The sequence below is a fragment of the Canis lupus genome, chromosome 8 (assembly GCF_048164855.1).
Source record: "Canis lupus baileyi chromosome 8, mCanLup2.hap1, whole genome shotgun sequence".
NCBI lineage: Eukaryota > Metazoa > Chordata > Mammalia > Carnivora > Canidae > Canis > Canis lupus.
Genome location: NC_132845.1, coordinates 66,738,772 through 66,759,913, shown reverse-complemented (window position 1 = coordinate 66,759,913; position 21,142 = coordinate 66,738,772). Strand labels below are relative to the sequence as shown.

Genomic DNA, 21,142 nt, shown 5'->3' with positions numbered 1-21,142 from the left:
AGCACCACATTAGGCTCCATGCTCAGCATGGAGTCTGCTTCAGATTCTCTCTCTCTGGCCCCTCCCCCTGCTCTCATTCTCTGTCTCTCTCTCTCAAAATAAATTAAATCTTTTTTTTTAAGATTTTATTTATTTATTCATGAGAGACACAGAGAGAGAGAGAGGCAGAGACACAAGAGGGAGAAGCAGGCTCCATGCAGGGAGCCCGATGTGGGACTCGATCCCGGGTCTCCAGGATCATGCCCTGGGCTGAAGGCGGCGATAAACCACTGAGCCACTGGGGCTGCCCTAAATTAAATCTTTTAAAAAATTAATTAGGCCAAGACAATAGGTGTCACTGAGTCTGTGCAAACTGGGCCAGATGGTCTCCCTACTTCTTAATCACCTTGATCAGGAAATGACCCATCTCACTCCCCTTGGCATGGTATTATGGTTATCTATTTTTGTGTGATAAGCCACCCCAAAACAGTGGTTCAAGATAACAGATCTCTTTTTGCATGAAAATGCAGGGTAATCTGGGATCAACGAGATGGTTCTGCTAAGCTGGTGCAGTGGCCGGGTGCAGTGGCAGGTAGGGTACAGTGGCAGGCAGAGTAGGGGACTTTGTCGTGGAGATGGTTTCCTCACACATGTCTGATGCAGGGCTGGGAAGAGTCAAAAGGGCCTCGTGCGCCTTTATCTCCAAGTGGTCTCTCCAGCATGACAGCTGCCGGACAGCCCACTCATGCAAGGCAGCTTGGGGCTCCCAAAAACACATGTCACGAGAGAGCACCGGGCAGGAGCCATGTCACCTTCCATGTCCCAGCCTTGTAAGTTGCAGAGCATTACATCTACTTACCCTGAGGGATGAGGCTGTGTCACAAAAACATTCTCCTAGCTCCAGGAGAAAGACATAGATTATTCCACTTCTTGATAGAAGAGCTGCAAGAACAGAGGAACCCATAAATAGTGTTGACATTATTTGGGGGGAAAAACAACCTGCCACTCCTGGGCCCCCCCAAAATATAAGAAGTGGGGTGTTTCTGGGAAATGGAGACCGGCTGGGCAGCCCCTACCCACCTGTCTCAGTCTGTTCGAGCCACTATAACAGAAATAGCACCGGGTGGCTTATAAACAATAGAAACATTTCTCACAGTTCTGGAGGCTGGGCAGTCCAAGATCAAGGTGCCAGCAGATTCAGCACGTGCTGAGGGCCTGCTTTCTGGTTCACAGACGCCACTGTGCCTTCTTGCTGTGTCCTCAGGTCGCTGGAGGAGTGAGGGAGCTCTTTGGGGTCTTTTCTCTAAGGGCACTAATCCTGTTCTTGGGGACTCCACCCCCATGACCTAATCACCTCCCAAAGGCCTTACCTCCTCATACCATTGTCTCAGGGGTTAGGATTCAACATATGGGTTTGGGTGGGGGAGTAGGGACACAGACATTCTGTGTGCAGCACCAGTCCTACTCTGAAGTCTAGAAGGGAGCAGGATTGCATCACATGCTTGGCCATCTTTCCCAAAGCAGCCCAGAGAGGATGACCAGGTCCTGCCATGATACCTATGAAAGTGGGCCTCACAGGTGGGAAGGAGTGGGGCTGGGGGAGCTCACCTCCAGCCTCAGAAGCACATCCTTCCATGGGGGCCAGACGAGGCAAGCGCCTGGCCTCCTACAGGATGAAGAACCCAAAAAATGTGGGTGACAGCTTGGCCTAGGCTGAGTATTCTCCATCAGGCAACACAAGGCTAGCAGTTCACAGTTAGCCCGTGAGAAAGATTTTTTTTTTTTTTTTTGGAAAAACAATGAAACTGTTGGTGGCTTGAAGTTATTATTAAACGAACCGCTTTGTAAATGAATCATGGGAACATGTTAAGATTTCAGTTTAAAGAAAACCAGCCATTCTGCTTTCCAATTCTATTGGGATCCCATGGAATCCTGGCAAAGCTTGAGGTGTGCTTTTTAGTGCAAAGATGTGCTAGACCATAAGTTGAGGGGAACAGTTCCTAGAAGGAACTTCTAGAAGGTTCTAAAAAGACCCACTAAATGCACATCCAGGAGACCTCCTCTGCAGCCATTGAGGGCTTTTTATCCAGCCTCTGCACATGGAAGTCACCTACCATCTATGTCTGCTCCTTTTTAAAGCCTCAGTCACATCTTGGCTCACTTAGCAGACACAGTTTCACGATGGCTCACTTTATCTGTCAACCTGACTGGATCACAGGTGAGATTATATATATGAGATTAAAATATATATATACACGAATAGGCTATTGGGTCTGTTTCTCTGGAGAACCTAATATTAGAGACTCCTTTTTGTGCCTAAAAAATTCCTCCTGTACAAGAGATCTTTTTTCTTCTTCCCCCCGTCAACATGCCATCAGTATTCTGTAAATATTACAAGGTGGGAAGCAATTAATTCACTGGCAAGAAACGAGGAATTTGTACTTGGAAATCAGACTTTTTGCCCTCTTTTTAACTGGAAGTTTCTACGGAGGGAAATCACTTGCGCTTTATCACTTGCGCTTTGTTTGTATAAAAATGACAGTAATTTCCCTGGTTTCTGATTCATTCCGTGGAAAGGTCTGACACATGTCCCACAGCTCTGGAAATGAAAGTTCTCTCACCAACAAACCCAAATCTGTCCTGTTTTACCTGCATTCTAATGAGAATGTCCAGTCCTGGTGGATTGCTACATAAAAGTAGACAAAACCTCAACTTCCCTCGCAGGCCCACGGAGGACAGTTTTCTTGTTAAGCATTTTCCTCAGGTCTGGCTTAAATGAGAGTGACTGTGCCCCGAACCAGAGAGGTCCCCAGCTTCCGTCAGGTGGAGCCTTCCCCTCGATCCTCCACACCTTGGGGCTCCGCACCCTCATGCCACCTCCGGCAGGTCACGGGCAGTGGAAGACGGACCCACCTGACTCTGTACATTTCTTCCCAGCTCCTAACCACGCTGGTGGCTTGGAATCAGACACACTGTACCCAGAAATCCCACTGGTGTAAGGCCAATGGACTGCAGACAAGAGGAATCAGGGCATCCCCAGACCCTGACAGTTCCAACTCACTGTCTCTGGGACTCCAGGAAACCAACCTTCGTGGCCCATGTCATAGGCAGAGAGGCCAATAATACCCTTCTGCTTGAAGTGTCTCTGCCCCCACTGTGCCACAAGCATGGCTCCCCAAGACATGGCCCAGCTGGACCCCAGGGACGCGAGGGCCGGGCCTGGGGCTCTGTGGGAGTGTGGTCCCCAGCGTGCTGGAGGCTTTTTTTTTTTTTTTTTTTCTCACTGGTTGGGACCTCGGGTACGGTCTCAGTAAGGAATGGCCTCTCTGCTTCTACCAACAGAACTTTGTTTCGAGGGGTCACGAGACCCAGGAAAGCCCGGGCCTGGAAGCTGCACCCACAATGGGTCTTTGCAAGGGAGCACAGGAGCAGAAGGTGCAGGAATCAGACAGGGAGGGCAGGTGAGCCAGCTGAGGACCGAGGGCATCACATGCTTCAGTCCAGGGCCGTGACCCACATCAGCACAGCCCCACACAAGACCCCAGTCCCATCTGTCTGTCCATGAGCCCCTCCTACCCCCTTCCACAGATGAGCCTTCTGATGGGTTCCACGTGTACACTTTTTTAAAAAGATTTTATTTATTTATTCATGAGAGACACACAGAGAGAGAGGCAGAGACATAGGCAGAGGGAGAAGCAGGCTCCATGCAGGGAGCCCAACGTGGGACTTGATCCCGGGACTCAATCCTGGATCCCAGCATCACGCCCTGAGCCCAAGGCAAATGCTCAACCGCTGAGCCACCCAGGAGTCCCCCACGCGTACACTTTTAGTCACGGGGGCTCTGAAACACCTGTGTTGTGTTGCGTGCAGGTGCTTTAATGTACACAAATGTGATGGGCCTTCCTGTGTTCAGGCAGCTAGGCTTGGAGATGCTGCTGTGCGCACATCTAACCTGTTGGCCCTGGCTCTGTCTGCACGATATTCTGCTGTGTGTTTCTGACCACCTTGCCCACCCTCTCCGCTAGTGAGGGACCTCCAGGGCACCCCCCGATCCCGAGCATCCTCAGATGTGCCCTCTTGGGACCTGCGTGGGACTGTCCTCTGGGTGTGCCACCTCGGGTATGTCCTGCATGGACACAGAGCTGTCCCTTTTTCACCTGCCAGTGGTGGGAATGATTGAACCAGGCTGAGTGTTGGATGGGAGAGTTTCGAGATGCTGTTCTGTGTCAGAACTCATTACTTCCAGGAAGCCACTCTGAAGCCATCCATGCATGGACTGTAGACCAGGGGTCACCTGAGAGCCTGTGTACCAAGAATAGACTCCCCCCTCCCGCACCAAGCTTGCTCCATCCCTAGCCAGGTGACGAGAAAACCTCCTCTTTATGGAAAGCAGAATGACATCGGGTCCCCAACTACAGAGCCAGTTCTTCACCCTTCCATGAAAGTCTCCTGTTGGTGAGAAAATGAGAACAAGCCCCAAGCAAGAAGGGATGGGAACCAAGCTGGGGGCGGGGGGGCCAGGTGCAGGGGGAGGGCAGCTGCCTTCCTAGCAGAGAAGGCACGATTCTTTCCACGGTTCTTCCGCCCTGACAGCAGAAATGCAGAAAGGTGCAGGCGGGGGTAGCAAGACACAGAGCTCACTCTGCTGGCTTCGAATTCCTCCATGAAGTCAGATGTGACTCCTCGGAGCAGAAGGGAGGGAGGGCGGGAGCGAAGGCGGCTCAGGGAGAAGAGGAGAGGAGGTACGAAGTCGTCCGTGTGGAGAGTGGGAGCCAGCAGTGGGGCTGCCAGCAGCACCCCTAGGTCTGTGAGCATGAATTTAAAGTGGGAGGAGTCCCACTGATCAGGTGCTTTCTCCCGGGGCTGCCGGGCTGCCAGGGTTCAGGTGCAGGAGCAGGAGAGCCGGCCAGGGTATGTGGGGCAGGGCGGGAGAGGAGGGAGGTGATCACCTGGGGCCACAGTGAGGCCATGAGAGGAGCTGTGGATGGGCCAGCGGAGTGCAGGGGTAGGGCAGGTGGGGGTGCGGGTGCTTGAATATCCACCCCCCCACACACGGGTAGGGTCCCTGGCCGCACGAAGAGGCAGCAGGGTCAGAGCATTGGTGGAGATTGCTGGAGATGAGCAAGACAAGGTAGCAGGCGGCCAGGGAGGAGTATGGCCATCTGTAGGGTCATGGAGAAGAGGACACGTGGAGCGTGGAGGAAACAGTAGGAGCAGAGGTCTTTGGTGACCACGAGACCAGAGATGGCCGCCACCAGGAGAGACAGCAGGTGACAAGGCTGGGTCTTGAATGAGAGGGGAAGAGAAATGTTTTAGAAGCAGCCTTGGCAAGCATGGAGGAGGCTGAGCTTACCTTAGATTCAGGGGTTTGTGGGGCATCAGAGAAGAAAGCCCCTCTACCACCCCACCCCCTGTGGAGAGCACCAGGCGAGCCGGTCAACCAGGTAAAAGTCAAGAGAACCTTCTCAGAAAAGGCTGAGCTTCGAGGCTCAAGGAGCTTGCTGGTTACAGATGGTGCCATCAGCCCAGCTTGGGAAGGTGAGAAGGATGGAGGTGAGGGGGCACATTGAGTCCAATTAGAGAATGCACAGGTCTGGAATGAGGGTCCGTGGTGTGTTGTCCTTTGGGGGTCATAGAAATAACAGGAGAGGGGATCCCTGGGTGGCACAGCGGTTTGGCGCCTGCCTTTGGCCCAGGGCGCGATCCTGGAGACCCGGGATCGAATCCCACGTCGGGCTCCCTGCATGGAGCCTGCTTCTCCCTCTGCCTGTGTCTCCTCTGCCTCTCTCTCTCTCTCTCTCTGTGTTACTATCATAAATAAATAAAAATAAAAATAAAAAAAGGAAATAACAGGAAAAGCAAAGCATCAGGGGACTAGAACCCCGAGAGGGACACATTATGATGCCAAGCCCTGGGTTTGAACATTGCGGGAGCAACAGGCAACAGCTGGGGTGAGCGCTGCCCCTGGTGGCTGAGGCAAGAAGTTCTATAGAGAGCATCCCCAAATTTGCACCTGGCGATGAGGTGGCCATCAGTGGCTAAATGCTTGCAGCTGAGGGGTTGGAGTAGCTCTAACAAACAATGAAACCCAGGTGCACAACCCATTCCCTTCCCATTATTGTTACCTGTGGGAATATTCCAGCCCAATAATTCATCGTCAGGAATAAAACCAAACAATCTCCTGACATGTCTCTTCTCCCTGTATATCTGTACATTAATAACTTAGAACCTGTTACCTTTGAGAATGAAATGTGTCTCCCTCCAATGGCAGAAGGTTTTTTGTTTGTTTGTTTGTTTTTAAAAATTTATCTATTTATTCATGAGAGACACAGAGTTGCAGAGACATAGGCAGAGGGAGAAGCAAGCTCCCTGGAGGGAGCCCAATGTGGGACTCGATTCCAGGATCCCAGAATCATGACCTGAGCCAAAGGCAGATGCTCAACCACTGAGCCATCCAGGTGCCCCCAATTGTAGAAATTTTAATTTAGGAAAGGGTCTAGCTTAATAGATGTGTGGGAACCAGCATCAGAACTTCCAACATTTTATTATAAATAAGCATTTTCAAACCCAATGAAAAATTCAAAGAATTCAACTGACCCTCCATTCCTCTATCCATCTAGCAAGCCGTCTTATTTTTTATGCATTTCAAAATGAGTTGTAATGTCAGTGCATTTCACCCATAAATGCTTCAGCACAAATATTGTTTAGAGACAATATTTGTTTACAACTCTTTTCTCCCCTTTGAGGCAAAATATGTGTAAAATGCACAATCTCAAGTGTACCTACCATTCAATAGATTTTGATAAATGCATACACCTCTGTAACTCCTATTCCCATCAAGACAGAATGGTACTATCACCCCTGAAAGGTCCCTCCTGCCTCTTCCCAGTGAACCCACCAGTCCCTCTACCCCAGGCATGCTGTGATTGCTCCCATTATAAATCAGTTGTTGCCTGTTCTAGAACCTAATATAAATAAGATTACATGGTATGGACTCTTTGGTACAGTAGCATTGGAATTTAAAAAGCCGCCCAGGTGATCCACTGTGCCAGCAGGGCTGGGAACCTCTTCCTCACATTACAAATGGGGAAACTGAAACTTAGAGTGATTTGGTTTTTTGGCATTAGGTGACAGTTAATTGGCTATAGATGCAAACTAGAAATCAGATCTCCTTGCTGATTGCCTTCTGTTTACTGTACAAAAATGGGTCACTATTCTAGAGTAGTGGTTCTCAAACTTCAACATCCATCAGAATCCCTGGAGATCTCACCGGTAGATCTCACCGGTCCAGGGTGACTTCTTTTTTTCTTTTCTTTTTTTCTTTCCTTTTCTTTTTTAGAAAGATAAAGAGAGCATGCACCTACCAGCAGGGGTGATGGGGTGGCAAGCAGAGGGAGAGGGAAAAAGAATCCCAAGCAGGTCCCATGCTCAGCACAGAGCCCGGCATGGGTCTCAATCCCACAACCCTGAGATTATGACCTGAGCCAAAATGAGGAGTCAGACGCTTAACTGCACCACCACCCACACGCTCCACACCATGTAATTTTTAATTCTCATATTTAGGAATTGACTTTAATTTCTAACTTAAGAAAGTATGAAACCTGTGGATTTCTTCCTATGGTATATTATTTAAACTGTTTTCTCTTTAAATAAGTTTGAGTTTAGAAAAGGTATTGATTTGAATAAGCAACACTGACAGACTAATAAGACAAGTGCTTCTAGGTAGGTGAAGGTATTTGAGGCTGGCTAAAGTCTGAGAATCTCTGCTTCAGCCGATTCCAGAAAACATGGGTTATGCAGTGTCACAGAGTAGTGTATCCTGTTAGGAAAATCCACATCCTTCCCCTGCAAACTTTAAATCATTGGACTGAAACATAAAAACAACTCCAGTTCTTTTGCGTTTGTATTTTGACCTCCTTTGCATATTATTCTCAGGATCTTGGCAATAACTTGCTTATTTGCTTTAAAATATGTGAATTTATCTATTTGCTGCAATTTTAAAGTGATTCTTATAACATTTCAGGACTAGCATTCTTTTTCCTTAAGGAACACATTTTCAATTTTATAATGAAAGACAGCTGGAATATACGATTCTGCATATAGAAAATTACTTTAGAGACAAATTCTCAATATCTTTTTTACTTATAAATGAGTCGTATTGTTATTAAAAAGCAACTTTATTCAATTATGCTTATTTCTTTTTTTTTTTTAACACTTCTCATGCCATAGAGATGTGAGACAACTCTAGCAAGAAGACATATGATAAAGTAAAAAATTTAAAACTAAGACTGGGAATTAAAAGAAGTCAAGGCGAGGGAAAATAAAAACACAAATATGCAGTCCCTACAGACCCAAGGGGCTAATGTATTATTATAGTTGAGTTTCTAATTTGACTCTGTGAGCTCCCTGGCAGCTAAAGAGAAAAGAGATGCACGATCTTTTCATGATTTTCATTTTTGGGGAAGAGGAAGCAGGTTCATTTCATCAGAGAAAGTAGAGCTTTTCCCAGGATTCAGCAAAAGACGAAGGGATGGAGGGAGCACTGCCTGATGTAATGGATCCATGCCCTCGACATTCCTAAAGCAAAGAGAACATAACTCCTCTGACACCATCAAAGGTAAGCTAACATCATCTTCCATAATTCTCATCTAAAGTCCCTAGAATCAGCCCTGTGTATATACAATGCTGCACTTAAAAGTTTCTCTTTATAACCAACCAAAGTGTTTTAAGACCTTAAACTGCTGATACCATCTTTCCATCAATTATTCCCAAATTTATATCCTCCCAGCTCCTGGCTCATACATTTAGTGCCTCCACACATCCTCACTTGGGGTCTAATGGACATTTTAAACTTAACATGGCCCAAACTCCTGTTCTCCACCCAAAAACCTCCTCCATCCACAACCTCCCCCACCCTTAGCTGATGGCAATTCCATCCTCCTATTTGGATGATGCCAAAGCCTTGAACCCCTCCCATCCCTCATCCAATCTATCAGGAAATCTTATGGTTCCGTCTTCAAACTACATCCAGGATCTGACCATCTGACCACTTACCACCTCTGCTGGTACCGCCACACATGAGCCACAAATAGTGCTCACCTGCAATACACAGTAACCTCTTATAACAGGCCTCCCTACTTTCATTTTCATCCTGCCTCCGCCCCCCTCACTGTCTGGTCTCAGCCTAGAGGCTGGACTGACCCTTTGAAAGTGTGAATCACATCATATTCTGTTTGAGCTCAAACCCCCACGATAGCTCCCCTTTCACTCAGAGAACATGACAACATCCCTACATGGCCACAAAGTCCCACGTGATGACACTCTGTTACTTCTCTGACCTCTCCCCAAAGTTTATCACAGTCCTATCAACTTGTCGTTGCTCATTGAAGCTATCAGACATGCCTCTAGCCTTTATCCTGGCCATTCTCCCTGCCTGGGACACTCTTCTCTGCAGATACCTGCACAGCTTGCTTCCTTTTCAAAGGCCACTCTCTCAATGAAACCCACCTTGTTTGCCCCTCCATCTAACTCCCATCCTTCCAATACCACTTATCCTACTCAGTTTCTTCTTTTCCCCTGTAGTTCTCATCTCCTTCTGGTAATTTTATTATTTCCTTTTGTTGTTGTTTTATCAGTCAGAATAGGCCAGGTCATGCTGTGGCAACGAACACCCTCCAAGTTTCAGTGACATGGAAAAGCAAACGTTGACATCTCACTCATACTACATGTCCTGGGGATTTAGGCTGACTCCACAGCCTTTGTGTGAGATGTTTCTGGTTGCAGTATCAGGGGGCAGAAAGAAAGCTCTGAAGGGTCTCACCCCAGCAATTAAATGTTCTGGCCCAGGACAACACATAACTTCTCACAAATATTTGGCCAGAACTGGCCACGTGGTTTCATTTAACCCTAAGAGAGCCAGGAAGTAAAATTCTACTGCTCAGGACAGGAAATGCCCATCAAGAGAATGGCACCAGTGGCTGTTACAATTTTGGTTACAAAATTCCTTTCCCTTCTAGAATGGAATCTCCACAATGGCACCTAGAACAGTGCCTGGCACACAGTAGGTGCTTCTTTTTTTTTTTTTTAGTAGGTGCTCTTGAATGAATGCATGGTGTACATGGTTAGATTCATATCTCGAACCAAAAGTTAGGAATTAGCTATAAACCCCAAATCAGACGCATATCCTGCAAACGTGTAGGAACGAGGTTCTTAATCTATTTCTGAGCTCTTCTTGAAGCCTATGACATTAATTTCAAACCTTTTCCAAGGAGAGTCACGATGGCTTTCACCATGTTGTCAAAAGACACCTCTAAAACAGAGCAAGCTTAACTGATCCAGGGAGAATGTCAGGTAGAAAGCCAGAACCCACAGCTGCTATTGATTAGGGACTAAAGGCTAGCAGGTGAGTCACTTCACCTCCCTGCCTCAGTACCCTCACCGATGCACGCTGGGCTTGCAGTGGAGATAACAGAGCCTGCCCTCTCCACTGGCAAGCCGACCGGCGGAGGGATGTGCAGCGCTCACTGTGCGGCCAGCGCGCCATCTAGTGGGCACGGCGGGCAGTCGGGCAGCCGGCCCAGGTTTGGCCCTCCTGGATCCCAGGCCACAGGGGGCACTCAGGAGGATTGAAGGGGCTCCAAGTCTGTGCAAACTGTAGAGCAAGTCAGGACTTTTGGCCTTTCTGAAGAGGAGAGAGGAACCGCAGGGCTAGGCTGCGGTTCAGACACTTCAGACACGACACTGAGCTGGTGAACTGAGGGAGGAAACTGACTCAACCCAACACTTAAGGGAATGCCAAATGAGTCATTAGTCAAGTTGTCTTCATGATTCAGAAAATCAAATGCAAGGGCGCCTGGGTGGCTCAGTAGGTTAAACACCTGACTCTCGGTTTCAGGTCAGGTCATGATCTCAGGGTCATGGGACGGAGGCCTGCGTTGGGCTCTGCACTCAGCATGAAGTCTGCTTGGGGTTCTATCCCTCTGCCCTTCCCTTTCTAAAATAAATTTTTAAAAACATTTAGAAAATCGAATGCAAAAAGAGACCCATGATGAACAAAACAGCAAATGTTCAAATATAGACAGATCAGTTTTCCTGATATTTCTATCCGTCTCAGGCTCTGTAGTGCTCACAGGGCATGTTATGGATCCTGTACCTCATCAGCCTGGTCTCAGGAGAGCCCCAGAGGGATAAAGGGCCCCTGCCACACCAGCCAGATGACCAGGCTGAGTGAGGGCCTGGAGACCAGTCGCATGCCATAACCAAGAATTACATGACCCTGAAGGAAAAAACAAATTCCGGTCTCAATGGCGATTCTTCATTTAGACAAGGAAGGAGACTGATTTAAATTCAGGCCTACAGGCTGAGTCTGCCCTCAAGGGGTCCATCATCTTTTAGCTGAGACAGGTATGGACAGAAGCAGAATATCAGGAGCCTCTCTAGCTGAACCTTGGAAAAAAAACAACAAAATAATACTTTACTGCAAATATAAGGCTTTACTGTAGCAAAGTGACAAGTTGACCCCTGCAGACTTTTCTTCCCGCCCTGAGTTTCTCAGTGTCTCCACAGACACATCATTGCACAGAGTTAACAGTTACAAGATTGGTATCCTTTACCCTCTCTATGGAGGCCCAGACAGGGTGGTGGCATTCATCTCTAAGGCAAACAGAGCTGCTTCCTTATCTGTCTGTGTTTACTCATGATGTCACATCCGTCCGGGCTTCCTGATCAATGTAGCTCAAGGGTGAGCTGCTGGTCAAGGTAAATCATGCCTTGACCCACCCTAACAGGCAAACATCTGGCTCCCAGCAGGGCCCCAGTCACTAGTGAACTAAGCTGGAGTGAGACCCTACAGATGAGATGTAGCGTCTGACATGAGGAACATCAATTAAGGGGCTCTCAGCAGCCTGCTCAGGAGCCTGCATTAACCTCTGTCAATGTCAATGTCAACCTCTACCAATGTATGGCTCCCAGTATCTCATTCCCATTTCTCAAATGGGGGGAAAAGCCTCAGTGGAGTGAAGTATCTTGCCCAAAGACACAGAAAACAAGACACAGGAGGGTTTGCTTGTTGCCTGGCAGCAAAGGCAGCAAAACTACGCCAAGAGCGACAGTTTCAAAAGGCAGAGAAGGATAAAGGGTCTGTCCTAGAAAGGTGGGCCAAACCAAGTTGGAAAGAATCAGGGAACTGAGATCTGAGATTTGAGCATGGGCCCAAATTCCAGCAGCTTGTTTCGCTTCCTCCAAAGTGATTTACTGCAAATAATGGCTTGGGAGCCATCATAGGGGGTGCCCAGCAACAGTTTCAGCCTGGTCACCTAGCCCATCTATGGCTGGTCACCTTCTCTACCATCACTATTGCTAAGTCAGTGATTCGTTTTGCTGGGTGGATCAGCAAAATAAATAACAAATCAAAAAGTGTTTACCCTTCAAAAAGTAATAATAACAACAAAACCTGAGATGCGTCTGCACCATAGTTGTATGACCCATGAGGGGTGTGGAAATTCCACATGACTTTACAAGGCTTGGATCCTGAGGTGGGGGTGAAAGAGCAGGCCAGCTGATCTCAGGGTGAGCTGCAATCTGTTGACAGTGAAATGGAATGATCTGGAGAGATCAAAGACAACTGTGAAGGGGGCAGGGTAGGCAGGCTGCAGCCTCAAAGTAGGGACCTATGACCTTCACCCAGCCTCTACTAAGCTCTCCGGGGCCTCCTTCTAGCCAGCAGCCGCAGAGCAGGGTGACTGCCTGCTCTATGCAGCTGTTTCTCCCTCCTGTATATTCCGACGGGGAGCCTGGCCACCAGGTAGCCTGCATCTCTGGAGAAGTGCCGCTAGGGAAAGCATGGCCTCTGACCACTCTCAGGGTCATCTGAAATACTGTCTACTCCCACTTCTATCGATTAGGACACACAGGTCCAGGGACATGGCGTGACTGGATCCATTACAACTGAGACTAGAAACTAACCTTCCTGCCATGGCAAGCACACTATCCTCATACCCTATCCCATTCCAATGGCAGCAGGAGACCCTAGTCACTGCATCACAATGGGGACAGGCCCCAGGAGCTCAGGGCTACTCTGAAGCCAATGTCAGGCTTACAATGGCTTGGGAATAGTACAAGGCATGAATGCTGCTCCTCTTTCCCAGCTGCTATTTCTAATGAAGGAAGAAGATTGAGTCTATACTCCAAAGTCTACCCAATAACCCAACAGCTAGCTCAATCAGAATGGGAGGAAATGCAGACACCCAAATAGTCTGTCTGCTTAATATCAACTGTTTTTACAACCCAAGGAAATTTGAATGACACTTTGTACCAAAATCTCATCTCCTTTCATGTTTTGAAGAAAGCCACTGATACAGAGGAAATCTTCCAGGAATTATGAGCTCAATTATAGGCCAAGAGAAGGATCATCTTTTTAGCATGCATTCATAGTAATCCATGAATACTTTCCTTTTTGTGGCCTCTGGGAATATTGTCATTGTTGTTGTTTTCCGGAAACAATGACTGACTCAAAAGCAAAGTGGATGACTTATCTCTACAAGGTTTTTATTTGCCAATTTTGAAAAATGATTCAGAAATGTATTTCTTGGAAAGTGGGTGTAAAATTACGTTCTCTGATTAAAGTAAAATAAAAATGCTTTAAAAAGTGGCTTTAGGAAGCAAACTCACAGACAATTTTCTAGGATTTTCCAGGAGAGTCCCAATTTTTTTTTTTTTTTTTTTTTTTTTTATGATAGTCACAGAGAGAGAAAGAGAGAGAGGCAGAGACATAGGCAGAGGGAGAAGCAGGCTCCATGCACCAGGAGCCCGATGTGGGATTCGATCCCGGGTCTCCAGGATCGTGCCCTGGGCCAAAGGCAGGCGCCAAACCGCTGCGCCACCCAGGGATCCCGAGAATCCCAATTTTAATAACATTCCCCGCTCTGGTCTCCATTAATCATATTCTTATTTGGCAGCCTATAGATCTTTCCATTTTATCTCCAAAATATGGTTATCCCCAAAATGAAGACATTTAAATGTATTAAAAGTTTCAAGAAGTACTTTCTCACTTTTTGGATTTTTCATTTGAAGATTCATCATGTTCTGTATATGTTGACATCAACACAACCAAAAATTTTACCCAATTTTAATTACAGCATAGGTCACTTAGGAATGCTTTCAGCTGCAAAGAACAGAAAACTCAGTGCTTGCATGCCATCGAGGTCCCATTCTCTCTCTTTCCACACAACAATCTCAGTTCTTTGACACCAGTCTTGTTGCTGCTTGGAGCTTGCGAGATGGCAGCAATTTCTTGCATGGACATCACCATCTGCTTTCTAGGAAGTTATTAGGGGGTCAAGCAAACAATTACCCAAACCCTATTTTACTTTTTATCTTCTCAGCACACCTTCGTTAAATTACTTTGTCTCTTTTGCCAGAACAGTGTCTATTTTGTCATTCTTAATTGTAAGGGAGACCAGAAATTCAAGTTTCTTGCTCTCCAGACCCTAATACAAAAGGGGCATTGAATATTTGACATCATATGCCCGCTTGTTCCTTTACCAAGGCTATAGCAACTGCAGACTTTAAATATCTCTAAAAACAACAAATAATGCATAGGCAACAATAATGCATGCTTTTAATTGGTGAGTGCATCCTTTAAGGGTATAAAAATGGTGAAGCTCTTTCCACCATGAATTTGTGACTCTGACTTCCGGGCGCAGATTACTGCCTGACATCATAGCCAAACGCATGCTTAAAGTTTTATAGCGATCAGATACTAATGGGACATTACAAACTGGCTTAAGTGGCAAAATCTGCCTTTTGGACTCAGCAGAGTTTCCATTGATTCTTAAGCCTTCTTTTGCTTCTTGGTCAATGTCAATGTTAGGGACATTTTTAAAGAAACACGTAAATTACTAGTCAAGGTTTTTGCTTAATTATTTATAATTGTATGCATTTGCCTAATGGAAAATTTCATTTTATGCTGAATTTCAAGATCTTCAGGGCTAATACTTTGCCTTTTAGTGAAGTGGTTGCATTCTCTCTTCATTTATTGCCTTCATAGATCCATGGAAATTCAGAGTCAGAGTGGAGGGACAATGATAGAGAAAAAAGGTTACAGATGGTCTGAGCTGTTCTGGAAACAAATTCACTGGAAATGCCAAGGGCCCAAGGTTGAAGGGGGCCCTTGCAGTGAAGTGGCACCTGGCAGGCACATGGACACAAACATGGATTCATAAAGCAGAAGTGCAGACAAAAAAAGTTCATCAGAGACAGGCCTTTGTTCTCTCCAAAAGAGAATTAACATGGAAAAGAATATTCCATTACATTCCACCCTCTCGGCACCCCCTGCTGTTCACATTGGGGCGTTGCTCAGCAATCCAGTTTTCCTTCTGGCTTTGCTGTGGTGACAGCGGCAACAAGGAAGGGCATGAGAATTGTCTATCTGGCTCAATAGATTTCTGTAAAAGCACTTCAGAGTGTCTTTCTCTAAGTCTTTCCTCCCGAAAAAAAAAAAAAAATTCCAACTCAAGGTAAAATTGTTCCAGAACTTATTGCGCTTTTCTATCAAGATAAAATATTGGGCACACGGTGCAAGAATTTAAGTCTCACAAAGAGGAAATTTGCAGACGTGGTCGATGTTTGGCATTTGCTAAATACAGAAAACAAAGCTGCCCAGGAAGAGAAAGTCTGGAACTTTCTCTGCTGACATTTTTCCCGTGGATAAATAAAAGACAAGGCAAATGAAGACAGGCCAGGCAGATCTACTTCCACAAATGCAGCCATCTTCCCCATGAAGCCAAATCACTAGGGTTTTCAGGACAATAGACAAATGTCTCTCCCTTTCTGCCCCTGGAATAGTAAAGAATGTTCAGGTTATCTTGTTGTCTGGCAAATAGCCTCTCCTCACAGAAGCCAATTCTGAACCTAGAGAATAAGACTTCAGAATAAGTACTGTAGACAGAAGTTTAAAAAAAAAATCAGAGAATTTTAGAACTGAGAGTAACTTGACCAACCACTCTATTTCGGAGGTGAATAAACGGAGACCAAGAAGTGGAAAATGCTTTGCCCGGTCCTACACACTGATAGAGGCAAGCTGGAATGTGATCCTCAGCCTCCTCACCCTGTACTTATCACTCCATAAGCAGTTTCAGATGGAGGCTACAAAAGCCCTTTTTCATGCTTCTGGCACACTGTACAACCCAGAATTCCTCCAATTATAAATACTCAAAATTACATATAAAATGTAACAAAAATATTTTAACACACAGCTGAGTTTGGGGAGAGAAAGAAAAAAAAAAAAAAAAGGAAACACCAGATGCCAAAAACACAAAGGAAAGCAAAACAAGCCCCCAGGACAGATGACATGGCAGCCGTTCGGGGTATGGCTGTGAATGCTGGCACTGGAGGTGGGCCCAAATGGTCAGAGGTTTCAAATGTTTTAAGTTCCACTTGTAGAACGACTTGTGACCTGTACAAGATGGAAAGTAGACACCAAGATCCATTCACACTGGTGGGAGCCTCAGGAGGCTGCATGCCAGTAAGAGGGGCATTGGAAAGTGCTTTTTAGGTAGGGAGAGGACAGAGGAATTTGGCTTCATTGGGATGTGTAGTAAAAAAAAAAATACTATCTTAAGATAAATTAGCCCACCAAGCCTGTGTGACATGCTTGGCAGGTGCAGAGCCTGAATTTTATATGTTCCCTTAGTAATTTTTTTTTTTTTTTGAAGTGGGCTCTATACTAGGCATGGAACCTGGACTCAGAGCCCTGAGATCAAGACCTGAGCTGAGATCAAGAGTCAGATGCTTAACCAACTGAGCCACCCATGTGCCCCACCTTGGTAATCATCTTGGAGTGCCTGGAAGGAACAAATGCAAAGCTTTTCTGGAGGAACACTTTATAACCCAGTCCACATGAGATTTTTATAGACAAAGTAGATCCCCACTAAAGATGACCTCATAATAATTACCAGACCCACTAAAATGAGCTACATTCACACCAAAACCATGAAGAAGTCAGCCCAGGTCATCATTGAGAAGTACTACACATGCCTGACAGTAACTCCCACACCAACAAGCATGTGTGCGAGGAGATTGCTGTTATCCCCAGCAAGAAGCTCCACAGCAATATAGCAAGCTGTGTCACACAGCGGATTGAGAGAGGCCTGAATGTATCCCCATCAATGTGCAGTAGGAGAAGAGAGAAAGGAGAGAGAACTATGTTGCTGAGGTTTCTGTCCTGGATCAAGAAATCATTGAAGTTGATCCTGACACTAAAGAAATGTTGAAATTCTTGGACTTTGGGAGTTTGTCTAACGTGCAGGTCACTCAGCCTATAGTTGGGATGAATTCCAAAATACTGCATGGAGCCACTTGAATCTTTCTGCTGTGCTATCTTTAATAAACTTTAGATGACAACAACAAATTCCCAAGACAGATAAGAAAATGTTGTGATTTGCCATAACAGAGAATCAGCTAACACAACCATGGCTAAATGAAAGGCTAAGTAGCCAAACCAGACAAAATAAAACCAAACAGAAACTACAGAACGATCTGGGAGAGACTATAAAATAATATTGTAAATGATTACAGTGGTTACATAATAGAAACCATAAGGAAATAACATCCAAAAGAGAAACGTAAAGATCCTATAAAAAGAGATTAGATTAGCAATTTTAAAACTTCCCACAAAACAAAGTTCAGACCTAGTTGGACTCTCAGGCAAATGCTACTAAAAATTCAAAGAAAAATAAATACCAATTCTTCATAAACTCTTCCAAAAAAAAATAGAAGATGAAGGAACACTTCCCAATTCCTTCTATAGACTCAGTTATTACCCAATTATCAAAACCATTCAAAGACATCACAAGAAAACAATATAGCAATGTTCCTTATGATATAGATGTGAGAGCCATCAACAAGATACTAGGAAACTGAATCCACCAATAATAAAAAGGGTTATAGACCATGACTAAGTGGAATTTATCCCAGGAATGCAAGGCTAATTCAAAACACAAAAGTTCAATCATTATAATATGCTAAATCAACAGAACAAAGGAGAAAAAAATCCAGGAACATCTCAATAGACATAGAAAAAGCATTGACAAAATCTGACACTTTCATGATAACGACACTTGACAAACCAGGAATAGAAGGGAATTTCCTCAATCTGATAACAAGGTTTGAGATAAATATACAAAAATCAATTATATTTCTGCACACTCTCAATGAACAATTGGAAAATGAAAATAAGAACACAGTTCAATTTACAACAGCATTAAAAAAAACTTAGGAATAAATTTAACAAAAGAAGTGTAGTGGTGCCTGGGTGGCTCAGTTGGTTAAGCATCTGACTCTTGATTTTTGGCTCAGGTCATAATTTAGGGTCATGAGATGGAGCCCTGAGTTGGGCTCTGTGCTCACTGTGGAGTCTGCTTGAGAGTCTCTCCCTTGGCCCTCCCCCTACTTGCTTTCTCTCTCTCTCTCTCATAAATAAATAAAAAAATAAACAAATAAATAATTATTTTTTTAAAGGAAGTATAAAACTTATACTTTGAAAACTACAAAACATTGTTTAAAAAAATGAAAGACCTAGATAAGTGGGAGGACATTCCATGTTCATGGATTAGAAGATTTAACATTGTTAAGATAGTAATACTTCCCAAATTGATCTACAGATTCCATAAAACTCTTACCAAAATACCAGATGCTTTTCCTGCATAAACTAACAAGCAAATCCTAAAATTGGTATGGAAATACAAGGCACCCAGAATAGCCAAAAACAATCTTGAAAAAGTCAAAGGACTTACACATTCAAATTTCAAAACTTACTACAAAACTACAGAAATCAAGGCAGTAAGCAATTCAGTGGTAGGACAGACATACAGATCAATTGAATAGAATTAAAAGTCCAGAGATAAACCCTGACATTTATGGTTAATTGATTTTTGACGAGGGCGCCAAGACCATTCAAATGAGGGAAAGAATCATTTTTTCAGCAAATGGCACTGGGGCAACTGGATATTCACAAGCTGAAGGATGAGGTTGGAACCTTTTCTTACACTATACCCCAAAATTAACTCAAAATTAAATGCATATATATATATGCTAAAACTATAGAACTCTTAGATGAACACATGGTAAATCTTTATGATCTTGGGTTAGGAAATGGTTTCTTAGACATGACATCAAAATCACAAGCAACAACAGAAAAAAATAGGTAAATAAGATGTAAAATTAAATTTTTGTGTGTGTTTTAAAGGACAACGCACAGAATGGAATCATATATGTAATAAGAGATTTACACCCAGAATATATGAAAAACACTGACAACTCAATAATCAGAAGATAACATAACACAATTTTAAAATGGACCAAGGATCTGAATAGACATTCTCCAGAGATGATATGCAATAAGTGCCTGAAAAGTTGCAGAAGTGGCATGTGGGTGACTCGGTTAAGCATCCAACTCTGGTTTCAGCTCAGATTGGTATTTCATAGGTTGTGGGAATGAGTCCCAAGTTGGACTCTGAGCTCAGCAGGTAGTTTACTTGGGGATTCCCTCCCTCTGCCCCTCTCTCTGCTCACATGCACTTTGTATCTTTCTCTTTCTGATAAATAAATCTTTAAAAAAATACAAAAAGAAAAGATGCTCAACATGATTAGCCATTAGAGAATGCAAATCTAAACTGCAAGCTACCAATTCATACCCAGTATGATGGCTATAATAATTAAAAAAAAAAACAGACAAAACAAATGTTGCCAAACGTGGGAAAATTTGAACCCTCATACACTGCTGATAGAAATGTAAAATGATGCAGCCACTTTGAAAAAAAGCACTTGGCAGTTCTCAAAAATGTTCAGCATAGAATAACCCAGCAAATCTACTCTTAGATATGTACCTAAGAAGCACCAAAACTTATAAATGTTCATAGCTGTATTATTCACAAAAGCCAAAAAGTAGAAACAATCCAAATGTCCATCAATAGCTGAATGGATAAATAAAAGTGGTATACAATGGAATATTATTCAGCAATTAAAAGGAATTAAGGACTGATACATACTACAACATGGATGAGCCTTGAAAACACTATCTAGATGGAAGAAACTAATCACAAAAGACTATATATTATATGATTGCATTTGTATGACATGTCAGAGTAGGCAAATCTACAGAGACCAGAAAGTAGATTTAGTGGTTGCATAGCACTAGGAGAGAGGGTTGAAGGAAAATAGGGAGTAACTGCTAACGGGGACAGGATTTCTGTTAGGGATGATGAAATGTTCTAAAATTGATTGTACAACTTTATGAATGACCTAAGGACCATTAAATTGTACACTTTAAGTAGAAACATTGTATGGAATGTGAATTGTATCTCAATAAATCTATTTTTTAAACAGTGATAGTTAAAAGAGAACTAAATTATAGAAATAAAAAAATTAAAACTCAGTGAACAGATTAATTACATAGGAATTTGACACAGCCAAGGAAATAATGAATGATTCAGAGGATAATTCTGAAGAAATTATCCAGAACACAGCAAAGAAAGATAAAGATGTGAAAAACATAAAAGAGAAATATGATTTCTATACCCAGATAAACTAGAAGTCAGTAGTGAGAACCCTTTCAAATCTCCAGCTCTGATTTCATTACAAGTTTAAGTGTTCTTTGACAGGAGAGACAACAACTATTAAAGTGATGCAGAATAACATAGAAAATAACAAAATAACATTTCACAGTACATTTCACAGTAACCGAACCACAGAGAAGATAGATGAAGATTTGAGCTTTCTTCAACAAAATTGAGCAAAGTTGAAAAAAATTGAACAAAGTTGAAAAGCAGAAGTGGCTCAAAATACCACTGAAGTGACAAAATTGGTTTTCACGTGTGCCTTCTGGAACCTATTGAATGCTTCATAGTAATAGAGCACTTACAGTATATGAATACATTTTGCATTTAATTCTTATTCACAGGACTTTTACTAGACATTAATATGCCAGTATACAGGCATCATTTGGTGTTTTTATCAATAGATGAGTATTTACACTTTTTTAAGAAAAATATTCTATTTATTTATTCATGAGAGACACAGAGAAAGAGGCAGAGAGATAGAGGGAGAAACAGGCTCTTGTGAGGAGCCCAGTGTGAGACTAGATCCCAGGACCTGGGATCACAATCCC

The 21,142-nt window shown here is 44.1% G+C and overlaps 1 long non-coding RNA gene and 1 pseudogene across 2 annotated transcripts in view; one reads left to right on the top strand and one right to left on the bottom strand.

Annotated features, from left to right (window-relative positions):
* Nucleotides 1-21,142, bottom strand: part of LOC140638905 (uncharacterized) — an 81,613-nt gene that overhangs the window by 56,387 nt on the left and 4,084 nt on the right. For both annotated transcript variants that reach the window (XR_012035862.1, XR_012035861.1), the window contains exon 2: nucleotides 839-921. This is a non-coding gene — a long non-coding RNA (uncharacterized lncRNA). The remainder of the gene's footprint in view (nucleotides 1-838; nucleotides 922-21,142) is intronic.
* LOC140637726 (small ribosomal subunit protein eS17-like) lies at nucleotides 16,945-17,338 on the top strand (annotated as a pseudogene).